The 22140-nt window shown below is 44.6% G+C and overlaps 2 non-coding genes across 2 annotated transcripts; both read left to right on the top strand.

Annotated features, from left to right (window-relative positions):
* The first annotated feature begins 12094 nt into the window (after positions 1-12094).
* LOC124513652 (small nucleolar RNA U2-19) lies at positions 12095-12174 on the top strand. Its single transcript, XR_006962480.1, has one exon. It is a non-coding gene; the product is annotated as a small nucleolar RNA U2-19 (small nucleolar RNA).
* Positions 12175-12998: 824 nt separating this feature from the next.
* On the top strand, positions 12999-13068 carry LOC124513651 (small nucleolar RNA U2-30). The gene has a single exon (XR_006962479.1). It is a non-coding gene; the product is annotated as a small nucleolar RNA U2-30 (small nucleolar RNA).
* The last annotated feature ends 9072 nt before the right edge of the window (positions 13069-22140 follow it).

The following is a 22140-nucleotide window of genomic DNA, read 5'->3' as shown; positions in this document are numbered from 1 at the left end:
CTCAAAAATAAATAAACGTTAAAAAAAATAAATAAATAAACATTTAAAAAATTTATTAAAAAATTGAATTGTCTATCTTTTTTATCTTATTTTGTGGGATAACTTTAATATATTCTCGATACAAGACCTTTGTCGAGATACATATATTGAAAATATCTTTCATTCTGTGGCTTGCCTTTTCACTCAATCATGTCTAAATAAATAGAAGTCTTTGATTTTACAAAAACACAATATTATTTTTATGGTTAGTTGTGTGTTTTACTTAAGAATTCTTTGCCTAATTCTAAAATAATGAATTTATTTTCTTTTGGTATTCTCCCTCATTTTCTTCTAGAAGCTTACTTTTTCTTTTACTATTCACATTTAGTTTTGTTAGATGTAGTTTTAAGTTTTTCCAGAGATGTATATGAACATGGTTTAAGAGGCAAAAAATTTACAGGGCATGTAAAGAAAAGTAGCAGTCTTGGATCCCTTCATACTTATTTCTTGCTTCCCCAAGTCACAATTTTCATTTCAATCAGCTGGGGGGGGGGTTTGTTTCCCTCTCTCTCTCTCTTTTAGATAAATTGTCCTTATCTCTAAATAACAAGCTTTTGTTCCCAATTCTTGATTTTTCAGTTTTGGGCATTCTCTTTTGACTTCCCAGTGTGGAAGATGAGGGTTTAATTACTTTTAATTCCTTGCCTCTACCACGCTTAATCACTCTTTCAGTCCCACCAATCTTGCAATATGGTTACATGATAATTTTGGTTAGGCCAGTTTTCAGTGTTTACTTACCCTATTATGACTATGTAATTGTTATTTGTGTCTGATCTGTATGGTGTACTATGGTCGCTTTTGCTTTTTCGTCTGGAGTTAATAATTACCTTTGTTGTTGCTGGTGTTCATTTAGTTTTCTAAAAAATAACCACCATTGCAACCTTAGTTGTCCAAATCTCCCATTAAGATGTTCTGACACATTGGGTAGTCAGTTTTCTCTTCTTGTACCAGTCTCTCCTGCAGACCATTGATCTACCCCAATCCCATGGCTCTCTAACCCCCAAGAACAGCTCTCATATTGAAATCGTCCACCTTCTTCCTTAGGGTTCCCTTTGCCTCTTTCCTATATCTGAGTCCCTCATTTTCTGAAAGCTATGTCTTCCTCTTTCTTGTCTTATTCTCCTGTTTTTAGGAGTACATTCTCCAAAAGGGTCTAGGGAAGGTGTCCAAAAGGGATATAATTCCTGAAACTTTGAACATCTGAAAATGTCTTTAATCTACCCCCGCACTTAACTGATAATTTTGTTGGGTATATAGTTCTAGGTGACAAATAGTTTTCCTTTGAATTTCAAAGGCATATTTCTAGTGTCCTTCATGTTTATATTAATGATCTATCTAGAACGGATTTTCTGTATGGTGTGAGGAAGGAATCAAAGTTTACCAGAAGGACAGTAAATTTATCCAATACCATCTATTGAAAAGATCATTCTTTCCCCATATCATAGTATTGGACCACGTAAGTGTGGGTCTGTTTCTGGACACGCCATTGTATTTTATCAATCTATTTGTCTGTAAGTTTAACTTGTATTTAACTGTTTAACTTGTATTTAACTGTTTTAATTTTTGCAGCTTTGTAATAAGTATTCCTAACAGCTAGTTTATGTCCTCCAACGTTGAGCTTCTTTAAGACCATCTTTGTTATTCTTTGTCTTTTGCATTTCCATATATATATTTACTTATTTTGAGAAAGAGAGAATGCGATCAGGAGGGGGGGGGGAGAGAGAGGGAGAGAGAGAATCTTAAGCAGGCTCCATGCTGTCAGTGCAGAACCCGAGATGGGGCTCAAACTCACGAACTGTGAGATCATGAGCTGCGCTAAAATCAAGAGACAGACACTTAACCGATTGAGTCAAACAGGCGCCCCTCCATATAAATTTTAGAATCAGCTCATCAATTTCCACCAAAAACAAACCTTCAGAAATATTTAATTGAATTTTTAAAAAATAATAGCTTTGAGATTTAATTCACATACCATAAAAATCATTCATTCAAGTAAGTGTATCATTTAATGGATTTTAGTATATTTGGAGTTTTGCAACCATTAACACAGCATAATAAATTTTCAAAAATTTTCATCACCCTTCAAGAAAACCCCATGCCCATTAGCAGTCACCCCTCCATGCCCCAACCCTAGGCAATCATTAATTGTATTTTCTGTCTTTATAATTTGCCTATCCTGGACAATTCGCATAAATGGGATAATGAAATATGTGGTCTTTTATAACTTGCTTCTTTTACTTAACGTAACATTTACAAAGTCCATCCACATTATAACCTGTGTCAGTATTTCATTCTTTTTATGGCTGAATAATATTTCACTGTAGGGAAGTATCACATTTTGTTTCTCCATTAGTTGATGGTCTTTGGGTTGTTTCCATATTTTAGCTATTATGTGAATATATTGAGCTATTACTGTGAATATTCATGTGCAAGGTATTGTGTGGACATGTTTTAATTTCTTTTGGGCATATACCTAGGGTTGGAATTGCTGGGTTACATAATAACCTTATATTTATCCTTTGGAGAAACCGACCACCTATTTTCTAAGCAGGTTGTACCAATTTTTTTCTTCTTATTTTTTTAAACTTTATTTTGAGAGAGAGAGAGAGAGAGAGAGAGAGAGAGAGAATGCAAGTGGGGAAAAGGCAGAGAGATTAGGAAAGAGAGAGAGAATCCCAAGCAGGCTCCACACTGTCAGTGAAGAGTCTGATGCAGGGCTTAAACTCATGAGCCATGAGATCATGACCTGAGCCAAAGTCGGATGCTTAACTGACTGAGCCACCCAGGCACCCTGAGGTTTCACCAATTTTAAATGTCACCAGCAGTGTGTTAGGTTTTATTCAGATTGAATTGAATCTGTTGGTCAGTTGGGGGAAGAATTGTTCACTTTACAATATTAACACTTCCAATCTATAAACACAGTGTATCCCTATTTCTTTTTTTAAAAAGTCTCTTTTCCTCTCAGTAATACTCTGTAGCTTTCTGTGTAGAATTATAAACATATTTTGTCAGAATTATTGTAAGTATTTAGGCTTTTTAATATAAAAAATACTATTGTCAATGAAATCTTTTTTTCATTTTCTGATTGCTTATTGTCCACTTATAGAAATATAATTGTTTTTTGCACATTGATCTTGTTTCCAGTAAACTTGCTAAATTTATTCATTCTTCTATCATATCTATAGGTTTAAAAATCTCAATATACATAATATCAACAAATGACAACAGTCTTTTTCTCCTTTTCAAATCTTACATCTTATTTTTTTTCTTGCCTTATTACAATGGCTAGAACTTCCCATAAAATTAAATGGAAGTGGTGATAGTGGTGGACATCCTCATTTGTTCCAGTCTCAAAAGGATAGCTTCCGGGGTGCCTGGGTGGGTCAGTTGGTTAAGCGTTTGACTTTGGCTCAGGTCATGATCTCACAGTTCATGGGTTCAAGCCCCGCATTGGGCTCTGTGCCAACAGCTCAGAGCCTAGAGTCTGTTTTGGTTTCTGTGTGTCTCTCTCTGTCCCTCTTCCACTCACACTCCTGTATCTCTCTCAAAATAAATAAATAAACATTAAAAAAAAAAGATAGCTTCCAATACCTTACCATTAAGTGTAATATTTGTTATAGCTTTTTTTGTTTGATATTATCAAATTAAGAAAATTCCCTTTTATTCCTAGTTTGCTAAGAATTTTTATCATGAATAAATGTTGAATTTTTATTCAATGCTATTTTTCACATTTAATGAAATATGACTTTACTCTTTTATACTTTTAATGTGGTAGATTCCATAATTGGTTTTCAAATGTGGAGGCAACCTCACATTCCTGGAATGAACTCCAGTTTGTAATGATGCATTATCATCTTTATATAACTTTGGATTTGATTGCTATTATTTTGTTTAGAATTTATGTCTATGTTTTAACAGATATTATTCTGTAATTATCCTTTTTCTAATGTCCCAGGTGGGTTTTAATATCAAGGTTATGTTCCCCTCATCCAAAAAGTTAGGAAGTATTCTTTCCCTCTCTCTCTCTCTCTCTCTCTCTCTCTCTCTTCTCTGTAAGAGTTTAAAAGAGTGTAAAACTGGCATAATTTCTTTCTTTAATGTTTGGAAAAATTCACCAGTGAAGCCATCTGGACTTAAAATTTTTGTTGTAGGAAAATGTTTAAATACCGACAAATTTTTCTAACAGATATAAGACTATTCTTTATATTGTCTACTGTAAAATTTGGCAAGTTGTGTTTTTCAACTAACTTGCCATTTCATCAAAATTTTTAAATTTATTGGCATAGAGTCATTAAAATATCCTCATAATACAGGTGCCTGGGTGGCTCAATTGGTTGTGTCCAACTTCAGCTCGGTCATGATCTCACATTTTGTGAGTTCAAGCCCTGCATCAGGCCCTGTGCTGACAGCTCAGAGCCTGCTTTGGATTCTGTGTCTCCCTCTCCCTCTCTCTCTCTCTCTCTCTCTGCCCCTCTCCCACTCGTGTTGTGTGTGTGTGTCTCTCTCTCTCAAAAATACATAAACATTAAAAAAATTAAAAAATAAAATATCCTCATAACATTTTAAATATTTTTTTCAACGTTTTTTCATTTATTTTTGGGACAGAGAGAGACAGAGCATGAACGGGGGAGGGGCAGAGAGAGAGGGAGACACAGAATCGGAAACAGGCTCCAGGCTCCGAGCCATCAGCCCAGAGCCTGACGCGGGGCTCGAACTCACGGACCGCGAGATCGTGACCTGGCTGAAGTCGGACGCCCAACCGACTGCGCCACCCAGGCGCCCCAACATTTTAATTGTCTGTAGGATTTATAGTGATGACCTCTTGTTCCTGATATTGTTGATTTGTGCCCTTTCTTTCTTTCATGATCATTCTTGGGTCTTTATTATTCCTCCCTTCTATTTTATTAGGTTTGTTTTGCTAGGAGGTTTATTTTGATATCTTAAGTGATTTCTCAGACTTTCTTCTCTTTTAATGTATATGTATGTCCATAAATTATCCTCTAGAACTGTTTAGCTACATCCCAAAATTTTAATATATTTAATTATTATTTAAAATATTTTCTGATATCAAGCATATTTTTCCTTTGAGTAATAGGTCATTTATAAATGTATTGCTTAATGTTGAAACATTTGGAGATTTTCAAGTTATCCTTTCGTTACTGATTTCTAGCCCAGTTCCACGGTCGTCTAAGATCGTACTCTGTATGATTCCCATTTTTTGACATTTTCCAGGACTTCCCTTGTGACGTGGTATAAAGTCAATTTTGGTAATTTTTCCAAGCACCTGAAAAGAATGTGTATTCTTAAGTTATTGGCTATATTGATGTACGTATAATATACAGTTCGATCATATTGGTTTAAATTCTCCCTATACTACCGGAATTTTTTTTCCTGCTTTTCTATCAATTGCTAAGAGAAGAAGTTTCCCTCCCTCTATTTCTAGTTTGCTAAGAGTATTCACCACAAATGGGTTGGATTTTCTCAAATATTTTTTCTGCATCTATTGATTATGTGATTTTTATTCTTTAGCTTGTTGATATTATGGATTACACTAATCAGTTTTCAAATGTTGAACCAGCCTTGTATACTTGGGATAAATCCCACTTGGTTGTGCTACATAATTCTTTTTATATATAGTTGGATTTGACCTGCTAATATTTTGTTGAGAATTTTTGCATCTATGTACATGAGAGACGTTGAACTCTAGTTTTTTTTTTCCTTGTACTGTCTGTTTAGTTTTGCTATTAGGATAATGTTGGTCTCATTGAATGAGATAGAAAATAATCTCTCTGCTTCTATCTTCTGGAAGAGATTGTAGGGAATGGATATCATTTCTTCCTTAAATTCTTTTTTTTTTGTTGTTTTTTTAATCATTTTTGAGAGAGAGAGAGAGAGAGAGAGTGCAAGCAGGGGAGGTGTAGAGAGAGAGGGAGACACAGAATCCAAAGTAGGCTCCAGGCTCTGAGCTGTCAGCACAGAGCCCGACGCGGGGCTCGAACTCACAGACAGTGAGATCATGGCCTGAGCCGAAGTCGGACGCTCAACCGACTGAGCCACCCAGGCACCCCATTAAATTCTTGGTAGAATTCACCAGGGAACCCATCTGGGCCTGGTGCTTTCTGTTTGAGAAGGTTATTAATTAACAATTCAATTTCTTTAACAGATATAGGCCTATTCAAATTGTCTATTTTTCCTTGTGTGTGTTTTGGCAGATTGTCTCTTTCAAGAAATTTGCCCATTTTGTCTAGGTTGTCAAATTGTGGGCATAGAGTTTTTCATTATAGTCCTTTATTATCCTTTTAATGTACACAAGATATTTCACAACGGTTTCTTTCCCCTTCTCCTTCCTGGAAGTCTGAGGGGATTTTTCTCTGATAGAAACTTTTGGAGCTATTGGAAGTAAAATTCACAGAAGTGTGAGGCTCCTCTATAACTGGGTCCCTCTGAAATTTTTAACTCTTAGACTTTCCATATGAAGCCTCACAAAATTCACCAGTTAGAGCTCAGGTTTTCCTACCTTGGCCCTGGTCCCTGCAGAGATTTCTGCTCAAGTAAGTTGTGATTACCGTATCTGCCTATCTGTCTTTCCAAGCCTCTCCAATATTGGGGACAGGAGCTTGCCCCGTAATGGATTTGGGAAAAGCTGTTGATTTTTTCAGTTTGTTCAGCTTTTTAGTTGTTTTGGGGATGAGGTTATGACTTCTACGTTTCTTACATGCCAGACTGGTATCATCTTTATTTTTTAAAGATATTTTCACTTCTTTGCCAGTCATTTTACAGTGCTTCAAATATGTCATTTCATTGTTTTCTCATCCCCATCATTTCTATGGAAATATTCGATGTCAGTCTTATGTCTTAAAGACAGTATACAGTTGGGGTTTGATTTTTGAAAATCCAGTCAGATCATCTGTGTTGTAGAGTATTTAGATCATTTACATTCATGTTTTCTATGAGTCTCATGTATTCTTTATCTCTCTTTTCTTCTTTTCCTGCCTTCTTCGTAATTAATTGATTATGTTTAAATATTCCTTTGATATTCACTAATGTCTTAATATCGATATTGTTTTTAAATACCTTTAGCAGGGGCGCCTGGGTGGCGCAGTCGGTTGAGCGTCCGACTTCAGCCAGGTCGCGATCTCGTGATCTCGCGGTCCGTGGGTTCGAGCCCCGCGTCGGGCTCTGGGCTGATGGCTCGGAGCCTGGAGCCTGTTTCCGATTCTGTGTCTCCCTCTCTCTCTGCTCCTCCCCCGTTCATGCTCTGTCTCTCTCTGTCCCAAAAATAAATAAACGTTGAAAAAAAAAATTAAAAAAAAAAATACCTTTAGCAGTTGTTTTAGGGCAGAGATCAGCATATGGCCCATGGCCTGTTTTTTATGGCCCATGAAATAAGAATGGGCTTTTTGGGGTTTTTTAGTTTATTTATTTTGAGAGGGAGAGAGCATGAGCAGGGAATGGAAAGAAAGAGAGGGAGGGAGTGAAACCTAAGGAGGCTCCGCACTGTCAGTGCAAAACCCAACGCGAGGCTTGCACTCAACAGACCGTGAGATCATGACCGGAGCCGAAATCAAGAATCAAGACGCTTAACCGACTGAGCCACCCGAGCGCCTCAAGAATTCTTCTTCATAACACGTTATTTTGTAGAACAGTTTTAGATTTAAAGAAAATTATGAAGAAAGCGTGGAGTTTCCATATACCCTGCGCTCAGTCTTCTCTATTATTAGCATCTTCCATTATAGTATGATCCATTTGCTACAATTAATGAACCAATATGGATACATCATTATTAACTAAGGTCCATACTTAATTCAGACTTTCTTAGTTTTAAGAAATTGTGATCAGATACAAATAACAAAAATTTACCATCTTAACCATTTTAAGTGTTCAGTAGTGTTAAGTATATTCATATCGCTGTGCAACTGATCTCCAGAAGTCGTCTCATCTCGCAAAAGTGAAACTCTATACCCATTCAACAACATCTCCCCATTTTTCCCTCACCCATCCTCTGGCAATCACCATTTTACTTTCTATTTTTGTGAATTTCACTACTCTAAATACCTCATGTATTGTGGAATCATATAATATCTATCTTTTCATGGCTGGTTTATTTCACTCAGCATGATGTCCTCAAGGTTCATCCATATTGTAGCATGTGTCACAATTTCCTTCTTTTTTATGCTTAAATAATACTCCATTGTTTGTATATTACCACATTTTGTTTATCCATCCATCCATCCATCCACCCATCCATCCATCCATCCATCGGTGAGTACTGGGGAGATTTCCTTAGTTTTTACCTAATGTCCTTTTGTCATTCCAGGATCCCCTCCAAACGTAATCACGTTACATTTAATCATCATGTTTTCTCAGGCTCCTCTGGGCTGTGACAGTTTCTCAGACTTTCCTTTTTCTTTTTTCTCTCTTTTCTTCTTCACTTATTCTGTTTGTTTGGAGTGTTTTGTTTTGTTTTGTTGTTGACCTTGACAATGTTAAGAGTGGCACTATGTCGACCTTGACAATAATGTTGACCTTGACAATGAAGAGTGCTGCTAGCCAGATATTTTGTGTAACGTCCCTCTATTTGGATTTATCTGATGTTTTCCTCATGCCCTGATGGGGATTATGGTTTTTTTTTTTTTGAAAGAAGACCACACAGATAAAATGTTATTTTAATCACATCACATCAAGACTACATACTATCAACATGACTTATCACTGTTTAAATAGATCTTGATTACCTGGCTGACGCAGTGTTTATCAGCCTTCTCTAATGTCACCCTTTCATCCTTTTCCATACTGTACTATTTGGAAGAAAGTCGCCATGCCCAGCCCACACGTAAGGAGTGGGGAGCTATGCTGACCTTGAGAACAGAGTATCTACATAAATTATCTAGGATTCTTCTGCCTGGGAGATTTGTTAAGAATAGTTTTGGGGCGCCTGGGGGGCTCAGTTGGTTGAGCATCCGATTTTGGCTCAGGTCATGATCTCACGGTTCCTGGGTTCAGGCCCTGTGTCGGGCTCTGTGCTGACAGTCCAGAGCCTGCTTCAGATTCTGTGTCTCCCTCTCTCTCTGCCCCTAACCGCACCCCGCCCCCACCCCTCCCCCCCACCTCGCCCCGGCTCACACTGTCTCTCTCTCTCAAGAATAAATAAACATTAGGGGCGCCTGGGTGGCGCAGTTGGTTAAGCGTCCGACTTCAGCCAGGTCACGATCTCGCGGTCCGTGAGTTCGAGCCCCGCGTCGGGCTCTGGGCTGATGGCTCGGAGCCTGGAGCCTGTTTCCGATTCTGTGTCTCCCTCTCTCTCTGCCCCTCCCCCGTTCATGCTCTGTCTCTCTCTGTCCCAAAAATAAATAAACGTTGAAAAAAAAAATTAAAAAAAAAAGAATAAATAAACATTAAAAATTTTTTATAATGAAAAATAAAAAAATAAAAAAAGAACAGTTTTTACATTTTTCAAAGGCTGAAGAAGTCAAAAGAATAATAACATTTTATGATATATGAAAACGGTTTGAAATTCAGATTTCAGAGTCCACAAGTAAAGTTTTGTTGGAACACAGCTATGCTCACTCATTTACACATTGTCTGTGGCTGCTCTCATATGACAACAGTAGAGTTGATTAGTTGCGACAGAGACTGTATGAACTTTGACATCTAAGATAGTCACTATTTGGCCCTTTACGTGAAAATTTTGCCACCATTTGCTGTAAGGCTCATGACATGGATCTTTCACTTATAACGGTTTTCCTTCGAATAACATTACATCACTTTGCGATATAAACGTTAGAAACTTAACATCGTACAGTCCTCCAATATTTTGTGTCATTTTTAAAAGTTTATTTATTTTGGGGCGCCTGGGTGGCGCAGTCGGTTAAGCGTCCGACTTCAGCCAGGTCACGATCTCGCGGTCCGCGAGTTCGAGCCCCGCGTCAGGCTCTGGGCTGATGGCTCGGAGCCTGGAGCCTGTTTCCGATTCTGTGTCTCCCTCTCTCTCTGACCCTCCCCAATTCATGCTCTGTCTCTCTCTGTCCCAAAAATAAATAAAAACGTTGAAAAAAAAAGAGGGGCGCCTGGGTGGCTCAGTCGGTTAAGCGTCCGACTTCAGCCAGGTCACGATCTCGCGGTCCGCGAGTTCGAGCCCCGCGTCAGGCTCTGGGCTGATGGCTCGGAGCCTGGAGCCTGTTTCCGATTCTGTGTCTCCCTCTCTCTCTGCCCCTCCCCCGTTCATGCTCTGTCTCTCTGTGTCCCAAAAATAAATAAACGTTGAAAAAAAAATTTTTAAAGTTTATTTATTTTGAGAGAGAGAGAGCCCGTGCTCGCGTGAGAGTAGGGGAGGGGCAGAGAGAGAGGGAGAGAGAGAGAGACAGAGAGTCAATTCCCAGCAGGCAGTGCTCAGCTCAGAGCCTCCTTTGGGGCTCAGTCCCACGAACTGTGAGATCACGACCTGAGCCGAATTCAAGAGGTAGATGCTTAACCGAGTGAGACGTCCAGGCGCCCCACATTTTATTCTTTTTGATTTAAATAGTCAATTACCTATTAAACAAATTTTTAATTGAGAAGAATATTTTTTACATTTAACCCCATATTTTCCATTTGAGGTTCTAGTCATTCCTCTGTGTAGATCCCAATTTCCATCCGGCATCACGTCCCTTCCGCTTAAAAAAACGTTAACATTTGTTATAGTGCAGGTTGACTAATGATAAATCCCTTTATTTTTGTGAGTGTGGAAAAAATCTTCTTTCACTTTAATTTTTAATCTATTTTCACTAAGCTGGGGAGCCTGGGTGGCTCAGTCAGGTAAGTGTCTAATTCTTGATTTCCGCTCAGGTCATGCTCTCACAGTTACTGAGTTCGAGCCCTGCGTCGGGCTTTGCGCTGACAGCGCGGAGCCTGTTTGGGATTCTCTGTCTCCCTCTCTCTCTGCTCCTCCTGTGCACTCTCTCTCTCTCAAAAAACAAATAAATAAAACTTTAAGGAAAAGAGATATTTTCACTAAGCTTACAGATCTAGGTTGATAGTACCTCATCTACTCACAACTTAAAAAATTGTGTTCTATTTTCTTCTGGCTGTATAGTCTCTGACAGTAAGGCTGTGATCATTTTATCTTTGTCTGTACGGAATGTCCCTTTCCCCCCTCTAGCTTCCTTTAAGATCTTCTCATTGTCACCGACTTTCAGCAATTTGATTATAATGGACCTCGCTTTCATTTTGTGGTGAGCGTTGAGATTCTTGGATCTTTGGTTTCCTAGTTTTGGTCAAATTTGGGAAATGTTGAGTCCCTATTTTTCTGATTTCCCTCTCTTCCTGCACTTAACACTACAAGGGTGTTAGGGTACTTGATATCTTGTCATAGGTCGCTGGTTCTCTTCTGTTTTCGGTGTGCTTCTTTTCAGAAACGTTCTGCTGATGTGTCCTCAGATAGCTTCCAGTCTACCGATGGCCTCTTCTGCAATGTCTAAGATGCTGCTAATCCTATCTATTCAAGTCACATTTAGATTTTGCATATTTTTCATCTCTTCAGTGTGTCAGTCATAGGACTGTTTCTTTGAAGCGATGCGCCTCTTAAGATTTGTCTCTGTTTTTAATTTTTAGCGGTTTAACTACAATGTGCCTAAGTATGGTTTTCTTGTAATTACCCTATTTATCTTGATTCTTATGTCAAGTATAGAAAATTTGGGGCTAGTAATATTGTTTCTGCCCCATTGTCTCTCCTCTTCTCCTTTTTTGGCCTCCAGAAACAGATGTTAGACCTTTTATTGTGTTGCATGTAACCGTAGCGCCATTTTCTGTGTTCTCCATCTTTTTTCTTTCTTTTCCTGTCTGTGTTTCAATCTAGGTATTTCCTACTGAATTCTTTTCCGGTTCCCTAATTCTCACTTCTGCTCCGTCTGTCCTGCTTTTAGATCTGTGTAATAAATTCTTCATTTTAGTTATTGTATTTTTTCCATCCTAGGATTTCATTTGATTCTTTATTGCTCATTAAGCCCCCTTCTTTTATGAAACTCTACAGCTTTTCATCTGTTTTGTTATACGGTATGATCTTAGTTATTTTCAAACTGTGTCTTCATGGAAACAGCCAAGTTTGAGCATCAGAAGACCTTCCAGTCTACCTAATGCATGACCACTGTAGTTTTGAGAAGTGAATGTATAAAGTAATTTTTTTAAAAGGACTTTGACAGCATTTTCACTTTTATTTTTAAAAAAATTTTTTAATGTTTATTTATTTTTGAGACAGAGAGAGAGCATGAATGGGGGAGGGTCAGAGAGAGGGAGACACAGAATCTGAAACAGGCTCCAGGCTCTGAGTTGTCAGCACAGAGCCCGACGCGGGGCTCGAACTCACGGACTGCGAGATCATGACCTGAGCCAAAGTCGGACACCCAACCGACTGAGCCACCCAGGCGCCCCTGTATAAAGTAATTTAAAACAATGAGGCTTACGTCTGTGGTGTGTGTGTGTGTGTGTGTGTGTGTGTGTGTTTATTAAGGTGACAGTGGATAACTGAGTACTTGCTGATGGATGAATGACATTGGGTGGGTGCTGATGGATGAATGACAATGAAGATGTGTGTATATAAAGGCTAATCAAGGGGCGCCTGGGTGGCGCAGTCGGTTAAGCGTCCGACTTCAGCCAGGTCACGATCTCGCGGTCTGTGAGTTCGAGCCCCGCGTCGGGCTCTGGGCTGATGGCTCAGAGCCTGGAGCCTGTTTCTGATTCTGTGTCTCCCTCTCTCTCTGCCCCTCCCCCGTTCATGCTCTGTCTCTCTCTGTCCCAAAAATAAATAAACGTTGAAAAAAAAATTTAAAAAAAAAAATAAAGGCTAATCAATTCTGAACAATGATGAAAAGATTTTACAGTTGGAGCACCTGTCTGTTCAGTTGGCAGAACATGTGACTCTTGATCTTGGGGTTGTGAGTTCGAGCGCCGGGTGCAGCAATTACTTAAAATTAAAATCTTGGGGGAAAAAAAGAAGAAAAGGTTTTACAACTGACCTTTCTAACTACGAAGGTTTCTACATTTGATCTGAGCTTAAAACTGGAAAGAAAAAAAAAAAACCCTGATAACTCCAATATCTGGATCTCCTGGGAGATTGTATTTTATATGATCTGTTTCTCTCTTAGGTTTTAGGTACTAGTTCAGTTTCTTCGCATACATGATAATTAATTTTATTTAATGTGAAGCAATCTCAAATTTATAGCATGGTCCCAAATATAGTACAAAAACCCATTTTCCTGACTCAGCTGAGGTGTGTTGCCACCATCCCCCAAACGCTTCAACTCATGATTCCCATGAACGAAGACATCCTCCTGGATGACCACAATGCCATCATCAAAATCAGGAAATTACCATTGGAACATTACTCCCATCTAACCCACACCCTCCATGCACTTTTCACCAGTGATCCCAATAATGCCCTTGCAGCAAAACCATCCAGTACAGGGGCGCCTGGGTGGCGCAGTCGGTTAAGCGTCCGACTTCAGCCAGGTCACGATCTCGCGGTCCGTGAGTTCGAGCCCCGCGTCGGGCTCTGGGCTGATGGCTCAGAGCCTGGAGCCTGTTTCCGATTCTGTGTCTCCCTCTCTCTCTGCCCCTCCCCCGTTCATGCTCTGTCTCTCTCTGTCGCAAAAATAAATAAACGTTGAAAAAAAAAATTAAAAAAAAAACAAAAAACAAAAAACCATCCAGTACAGGGTCACATGTTACACTTAGCTCTCAGATATCTCTAGTCTCCTTCAATATGGAAGTGCACGATTGTAAGTTGTCCTATTACTGCGATGTTTATTTTGACCTCTTGATTAAGTTGGTGTCTGCCAGCCTTCTCCACTGTAAAGTTACCCTTCTCCCTTTGCAATTGATAGATATTTTGTAGGAAAGCACGTTGAGATTATGTCAAGATCCCATTCCACAACAAACTTTCTGTATTTGCATTCAGTGTATCAGTATGGAGTCATGGATTCCCATTTTACTCGGTAAGTTATAATCTATTAATATCATTATTTATTTTGATGTTCCAAATAACCAGATCCTGCCAATGGAAGTCCCTTCCAGCTGGCTTCTGTATTCCTTTGACATGTCTCCATCATTCTTTGGATGCTTATTTTTAGAACAGCTTTATTGAGTATAATTCACATACCATACAATTCACCCATTTAAAGTGTACAATTCAGTGGTTTTTGGTACATTCACAGATGTGTGCGACCATTGCCGCAGTCAATTTTAGAACAGTTTCATTGTCTCAAAAGTAAACCTTGTAATCTTTAGCTATCATCCTCGTATCCTCCTGTCCCCACTTTAGCCCTAGGCAACCACTAATCTACTTTCCGTCTCTATATGTCTCCCTATTCTGGAACTTCATGTGAATGGGATCATATAACAGGTGGTGTTTTCTGGCTTTTTTTCACTCAGCATAATGTTTTCAAGGCTCATCCAAGGTGTAGCATATAGAATTACGTAAAACGTTGGATTGTGAGAACTTGTTTGGCCGGTGTTCCGCAAGGCGAGCAAAACTTTCTAATAAATTTTAACTTGATAAACGAGCGACAGGGGCGCCTGGGTGGCGCAGTCGGTTGGGCGTCCGACTTCAGCCAGGTCACGATCTCGCGGTCCGGGAGTTCGAGCCCCGCGTCAGGCTCTGGGCTGATGGCTCAGAGCCTGGAGCCTGTTTCCGATTCTGTGTCTCCCTCTCTCTCTGCCCCTCCCCTGTTCATGCTCTGTCTCTCTCTGTCCCAAAAATAAATAAACGTTGGAAAAAAAAATTAAAAAAAAAAAATAAACGAGCGACGTCTCGCAATACGAGTAGCACGTGACACCAAATGTCACAACTGAGCCAGTGGTTCTACTCTCTCTCTCTCTCTCTCTCTCTGTCTGAGGGATTGTGGGTGATCGTCTCCCATGCTCAGATGCTCGGGTCTCAGGCCCAGGTGACCACCGACGAGCTGATGGATCCGCATCGTGAGCAAAGAGCTCAAGAGGTTACGGAGGACTGCAGAGGAGGAGGGGAAATGTGGAGGAATCCCTCACTTCAAATGAGATTAGGGAGATGTGTAAAATGTGGGCAACAGTGCAAAATTTTGTAGAAAATCACCATCCGAATAAGGCTGTAACAGTGCGAGCGATGAATCTGTTTAACGACAACGCAACGTCACATTTCTGTGAAATCCTCAAAAGGGGGCAAAAACAAGTGTCATTGGATAGGTTCCTTGTTAAATTTCAGGAAAAGAGAAAGATTCCATGGAGCCCACAGATAGCAGCGATTCCGTGAGTGATAGTGAAAGTCATCCTCCACAAAAACCTTCCTCTCCCTGGTCTCCCTCACACCAGCCACGAAGGTTTTCAAAGGTACGTGCAGGTGAATTTGTTTCTTTTTCTTTATATTTTGTATTTTTATCATTATTTTGTATTACATTACAGTATTGTAATCATTTTTTATATGAATATTTTTGGGTTGTGGAACGAATCATCTGAGTTTCCATTATTTCTTATTGGGAAATTTGCTTTGATATACAAGTGCTTTGGATTACAAGCATGTTTCTGGAACAAATTATGCTCACAAACCAAGGTTTTAGTGTACTTCGTCCCTCTTTATGGCTGAATAATATTCCATTTTTTTTTTAATTTTTTTTTCAACGTTTATTTATTTTTGGGACAGAGAGAGACAGAGCATGAACGGGCGAGGGGCAGAGAGAGAGGGAGACACAGAATCGGAAACAGGCTCCAGGCTCTGAGCCATCAGCCCAGAGCCTGACGCGGGGCTCGAACTCCCAGACCACGAGATCGTGACCTGGCTGAAGTCGGACACTTAACTGACTGCACCACCCAGGCGCCCCAATAATATTCCATTTTATGGATATACCATGTTTTGTTTGTTTTCATCAGTTCATGGGCATTTGAGTTGTTTCCACCTTTTGACTATTATGAACGGTGTCACTATAAACATTCCGGCACAAGTCTTTGTGTGGATATGTGTTTTTATTTCTCTTGGGTATGCTTAGAAATAGAATTGCTGGGGGGCGCCTGGGTGACTCAGTCAGTTGACCGACTTCAGCTCAGGTCATGATCTCACGGTTTGTGAGTTCGAGCCCCGCGTCGGGCTCTGTGCCGACAGCTCAGAGCCTGGAGCCTGCTTCGGATTCTGTGTCTCCCTCTCTCTCTGCCCCTCCCCCACTCATGCTCTGTCTCTCTGTGTCTCAGAAATAAATACACATTAAAAAAAATTTTTAAAAAGAAATAAAATTGCTGGATCATATGGTAACTCTATTTAATCATTTCTGAGTATTTTCTGCACAAGGTAAGTCAGGCTTGTCTTGTACTTTCCCTGCCCCAGCCCTGTAATCACCATTTCTCCAAGAAGTCCTGGTTTCTTCTGGCAGACAATGGTATTTAGAAATCAAGACTTCAGCATAGCATAACGTTTAGAGTTATCAAATCACTGTGTTGTAAGCCTGAAGCTAATGTTCACATTGTGTGTCAACTACACTTCAATTTAAAAAGAAAGAAAGAAAGAAAGAAAGAAAGAAAGAAAGAAAGAAAGAAAAGGGGCACCTGGGTGGCTCAGTCTGTTAAGCATCCGATTATTGATATAGGCTCAGGTCATGATCTCACGGTTCGATTCATGAGATCAAGCCCTGGGTCAGGCTCAGTGCTGACAGTGTGGAGCCTGCTTGGGATTCTCTCCCTCCCTCTCCCTCTGCTTCTCCCTCACTTGCTCTCTCTCTCTCTCTCTCTCTCAAAATCAACATTAAAAAAAAAAGAAATCAAGACTTGGTGCTAGCTATGCTCGTTATCATTAAGATGTCACTGCTCCCCAAGCCCTCGCAGTAGATGAAGCTAGGAAATATACGCACGTATGTACATAAATGTGCAGACATCGACACATACACACAACATAAACACATATACACATTTACATCAACAATTATTTTTATATCTACTTACTTTGAAAATCACGAGATCTCACCAATACCTCCAATTCCAGTCTAACACCGTAGGGTTCATTCCAGTTTTCTTCCCTTCCATATTTGCAACACCCTTTGCCAACATGGAGAAACCTGCTTCATTCCCTCCACATATGTACTTACCGGATCGGTCCCACTGTGGGTAACCATGGCCCGTTGCCACTGCTTGCCATGCAGACCCCTCCTCAGCCCTCCTGGGCTCCCACACCTGCCTCAGGCCACCCCCACCGCCCCTTCTCCCATCTGGACATGTTTTTCACCCCCACAGGCTCTGACATCCAAGGCTTTGGATGCCCTGCCCCTCTCCAGCCCACTCCTGCAGATGCCCTTCTCATCCCCTGCGGACTCCACTTCCCAGTGCTTGGCCACTACCTTGGTCCAGTGCCCCCTTCACGGCCTCAAGGTCCAACCGATCTCCTTCACCGAGCTGGCTCCATGTGGATATCTTCCTTATCTCGTATGGGCTTTCACACCCCACAGCAGTGCCTTCCTCCTTGGATGCCCTCCTTTGTCTGCTTGAGCTCTGACACTCAGGAGAGGCCATCTGCTTACATGACTGAGCTTTGACTTTCTCCTCTCTCTCTCTTTCTCTCTCTCTCTGCACTCCCACCCCCAACACCCACCTGCTCTGCTCTGACTGTCCCCCCAAGCAGGAAAGCCCTCCTTACTTCACTTGAGCTCTGAAACCATTGCCGGACACACCCCCACCCCGGCCCCCACCAAGGGACATTCACCTTGGTCCACTTACCTAAAGGCTTCTGGACTGAACCGTGCTTAAAGGGAAGGGAATAGAAGCGAAGAGGAAAAGAAAGAGAGGGGCGAGGAGGAGGAGGAGGAGGAAGACAGCTGCCTGGCAATTTTTTTTTTTAATTGAAAGGTGGACGTTGTGTGTGACAGGTGGTGGAGGGTCTGGTGGATGGCCTCTTCTCCCACAGAGAACTTCACTTCCTTCTCCAGACAGAGTCCCTTCCAGGGTCCCAACGGTAAGCCAGATCAGAGCAGGCTGAAGAGTGAGCCCGATGGCAGCGAAGACAGCCTTTGTAAGAAGTGTGCCCGGAAGGGAAGAGAGCGCCAGGAAAGTGATGTGGGGGCTCGGGAGAGCAGGGTGGTGAGAGACACCAGCACGCATATGTGGGCATATGTGGGCGGATGGGAAGGAGGCTCCACCATGGGATGTGTGGGCAGCCCCGGGAGAACCGGGGTGGGGAGCTGGGGCAGGAGTGCAGGGCCCCGAGCCTGGGGAGGCGGGCTTTGGCCAGGATGGGGTACCAACCGCCTCATAGGGTGAGGGGAGGAAACGCTAGCTCGGGCCTGCCAGGTGTATGGGACTTGGGCTGGGTCGCCGCCTGCATTTGTGTGCGTCTCCATGCGGCTCCTTCCCCGGACTGGCTGAGGTGAGCTCACCGCAGAGAAGGGTAGCCCAGGGTGGGGGGGAAGGAGGGAGAGGGAACCGGATGCAGTGGGGAGGGGGGGATATCGACTTAGTGTGGGGGGGTGTCAGTGAGGGCGGGGGAGCGTGGCGGCAGGGGGGAGCTCCAGGAGGGGAAGGACCTGGGGGGGGGCGTTATTAATTGGAAGGGGACTTGGAGGTCCCATCTCTTTGTCTAGACGGGGAGCACCTGAGAGCAGTGACTGTCCCTTCCCCTCTGATAATGGTCCCAGCGCAGAGCCTCCCTGTAGGAAGTGAAGAGGCAGCCTCTTTTCTCATTTTTTTTCCAGGGCGGGGGGAGGGGAGCAGTGTGAGCCCCAGATTTGCTGCTTCATGGCGGGTGTGGGGAAGTGAGGGTCCCTCCCCTCTGCCTCCCTCCCCTCCCCAGTTAGGCCTTTTGCCCCCCAGGGATACTGGAGCAGACCAGTATTCTGGGTAGGGGGTGAGAGAGGGGGTAGGGAAGGGGCTGGGGGCTTTCTCTCCCCCTCCCTCCATCCACCACGGGTCAGGCAGGGGTGGGGCGGAGGTGGGGGGGACCAGCAGCCCCAGGCTGGATTTGTTTCTCATTTTGCTCTTGGCTCTTCTGGTGGAAAAATCGAAGCTCTCCCTTTGGTACAGCTGAGGCCGAGAGGAGAAAGGCGAGCGTGGCTGGGAGGCTGTCCTGGCGGGGAAGTTGAGGGGCAGGCGGGGCCTGGCTGGGAGAGACTGTCCCCCCTTCTCAGCCCCTTCTGCTTCTACGTGGCTCTCCAGGCCCAGGCTTCAGTCCTGCAAGGCTGAGGTGGAGGGGGCGGGGCCTGGGAGGAGGCCAGCACTGGCTTGGGTTCAGCCTCAGGCCCATAGCACCCTCTCCCCGGCTTGTCTCCAAAGCTGCCTCCAAAGGGTGACTTCAAGTCCCCTTGGTGTCCTAGAAGGAACCACTGGGAAGCTGCAGCAAAAGGGAGCTGAGTCAGGCTAGAACAGGGCTTTTTCCTACAGGGGAGGCAAGCTGTGTGCTCAGAGTGTTCCCCAGACAACCACCGGGCCCTTCCTGAACACTTGAGGACACGGGAAGCCTCTCTGTGCATTATCCAGGTCACGTTCACAGCCACCCTAAGCAGCAACAGCCATCCCCATTTTACAGGGGGAGGAAACTGAGGCTCTGAGAGGCCAAGGTTTGCAGAGCCTCTAAGTGGCAGAGTCAGGATTTGAACCCACTTGTGCCTGGCGCATTGGATGGTGTTCTTTCCTGGAAACACTGGCAAGCCTTCCTCCCCCGGGGCCCGGAGCCCCCTGAACGGCTCTTGGTGAGCTGCCCCATCGGGGAGAGAACCTTCAGGAATCCGAGAGGTGCTTGGAGCCATGCCCTTGCCTCAGCCCTGCCCCGCAGTCTCTCCCACCGTCCCCAGCACCTTCTTTGGCAGAGAGGAACCTGGGGAGATCTCCCACCCACCCCCACTCCATTTTTCCAGCCACTCCAGTCCCTCACCCAGGCCCCCTTTCCAGCCTGATGGAAAGAGGAGCCCAGAGAGGAGCCCAACCACTTTCCCTCTGGAATCTGCTGCCTCGGCTTTCGGATGGAGAAACCATCTGGAGTGTATTACGGGCGGTGGAGAAAGCCGAGAGCAGGAAAATGTGAGTTGGCCCCCGAGACTCCCGTCTGCAGGAAGAAGGGGCTCAGTGCTCTTCAGAGGATGGGCCAGCAGCTGCCCCCACTTCCCCAGTCCCCGGAGGGGGCAGATAAGAGATGTGCCCCAGGGAGAGGGTGGCCTGGGGAGGACCGTGCCCAGGCCTCTGAACACCTCTGTGGAGCCCTGCTTGAACCTGCTTCTCTTACCTACCCTCCCATTTCACAGATGAAACGGAGGTCCAGAGAGGGATAGTAACTTCCCCCAGGATCACACAGCAAGTCAGGAGGAACCAGATCAGAGGGGTGAGGGCCCTCTAGGCTCTTCCTGGAGGGGTGGGGGGGCAGGAGCCCCTCCCCTGCACAGCCCCAGCTCCAGACGTGGCAGGGCCAGCAGGAGTGAGGTTTCTCTGCTCCCTCCCAAGTGCCGTGCTGGCGGCTCCCGAAATAAAAATCAAATGTGGGCTTGGCAGAGCGAGCGGGGTGGGAGAGCAGCCGGCAGCGAGTGGCGGCAACGCTGGGTTTCATTCTTTCCATTGTAACTTCACCTCCTAACCTCTGGCATTTTAATTATTCTCCTACCCGCTTGCTGCTGCTGCTGCTGCTGCTGGGGCCAGAGGGTGAGCTCACCCTTTCCTCCGGCCAGGGAGGGGGCGGCCGCCGCCGGGACCCCCAGCCTCCAGCCTGCTCCCGGGAAGCTGGGGGGCGGTGGGAGGGGGCGGCGCCGGGCAGGGGCCACAGGCCTAGAGGCTTCCTTCTGCCTCTGCCGTCCCCGGCGGGGGGGCGGGGGGTGCCCAGAAAGGGCCAGGCTCCCAGACATCCAGCCTGGCACCTAAGGTTCCATGCGTGAATCATTAGGTCCTCACATCCACTGCTCCATTTAACGGTGGCCACCGTCTTCGGCCAACACGTTACAGGCCCACCGCCCACTTTGTGTGCCGCAGGCATGCTCAGTGTGTGCAGAGCGGGGCCTAGGACCCGGGGCCCCGGGGCTCCCGGTCTGCGCTCTTGCCAGACCCGGGAAGAGGGCAAGAACAGCTCAGGCCTGATCATTTGCCTCATCGCCCCAGAGTGTCCATCCCCCGCCCCCCACGATGGTAAGTGATTTAAAGCATTTTTTTTTTTTCATATTAAAACACGCAAGGGCATAGTAGGGGGTAGGAAGCAAAGTGGCCTGTGAACGTTTTTTACAAGTTCCCAGGAGAGATCGCCACTTGGGGCTGCCCCCGGATGCCAGGGAACAGCATCCTCCCCCACCCCCCTGGGCCTGGCCGTGAAGTGGGCTGACACATTGGGCTTATCTGTGTGTGGCTCGTTTAGTTGGGGCCCCGGACTGCTGCTGAAGATGCTGAAGGGTGACGGTGGGCAGCCTGGGCCCATCCTGGGCTGCAGAGGCCCGGAGCTGGAGCCCTCTGCTGATTCTTGTGCCTCCCGGGGAGGTCAGTTTCCACGGGACACGTAGCACAGGCCCAGGGAAGCCTCCACCTGGAGCCCCAGGGCCCACCGAGGCCTCCTGCTTGGCCGCCAGCTTCCGGAAACTTCCCCACCCCACCGCCTCCCTGCCTCGCCCTGGGAGGAAGCCCTCTGTCTTCCTCTTCCTTGCCCTGTCAGTCTCCCCTGAATGCACGTTCCATCAACGAGCAGCTCCTGGGCACCTACCCTGCCCGTGCCGCGCCTCGTCGTGGGCAGTTAGGGTGTCTGCCCCAGTAGAGTTTCCAGAAGCAAGGAGCAAAGTGCAGTGCCCTCGGTGCAAACGTGAGCGTCGTGGTGGGGGCGCGCAAGGCTGCGGCAGCCCTGGGAAGGAAATTCCTGACCCAAGCTTGCTGAGCGGAGCATCAGGAAACGCGTCCCAGATTGAGTGCTAACTGGGAGGAGCCCCCGGGAAGAGCGTGGCTGGCCTCGGGAGCATCCCTGCGAAGGCCCAGTGATGAGAGAGAAACCAGTACGGAAGCTGCAGGTGTAGCAGAAGCTGCAGGTGTAGAGGCTGACAGGGGGCGGTGGGGGGGAGGGGTGGGGAAGGGGGAGATGCAGGGGCGCCTACGGTGGGGGATGGGCAGGTAGGATGACACGATCAAATGGGTGCTTTGGGAAGATTTCTGGGTGACATGTGGAGGACT

This window comes from Lynx rufus, unplaced genomic scaffold (assembly GCF_022079265.1).
Source record: "Lynx rufus isolate CCGP_SWC_20201006 ecotype Redwood Valley unplaced genomic scaffold, mLynRuf1.p SCAF_18, whole genome shotgun sequence".
NCBI classification, from domain to species: Eukaryota; Metazoa; Chordata; class Mammalia; order Carnivora; family Felidae; genus Lynx; species Lynx rufus.
Note: the sequence above shows the minus strand (reverse complement) of the source record. Positions and strands in the feature narration are given on the sequence as shown.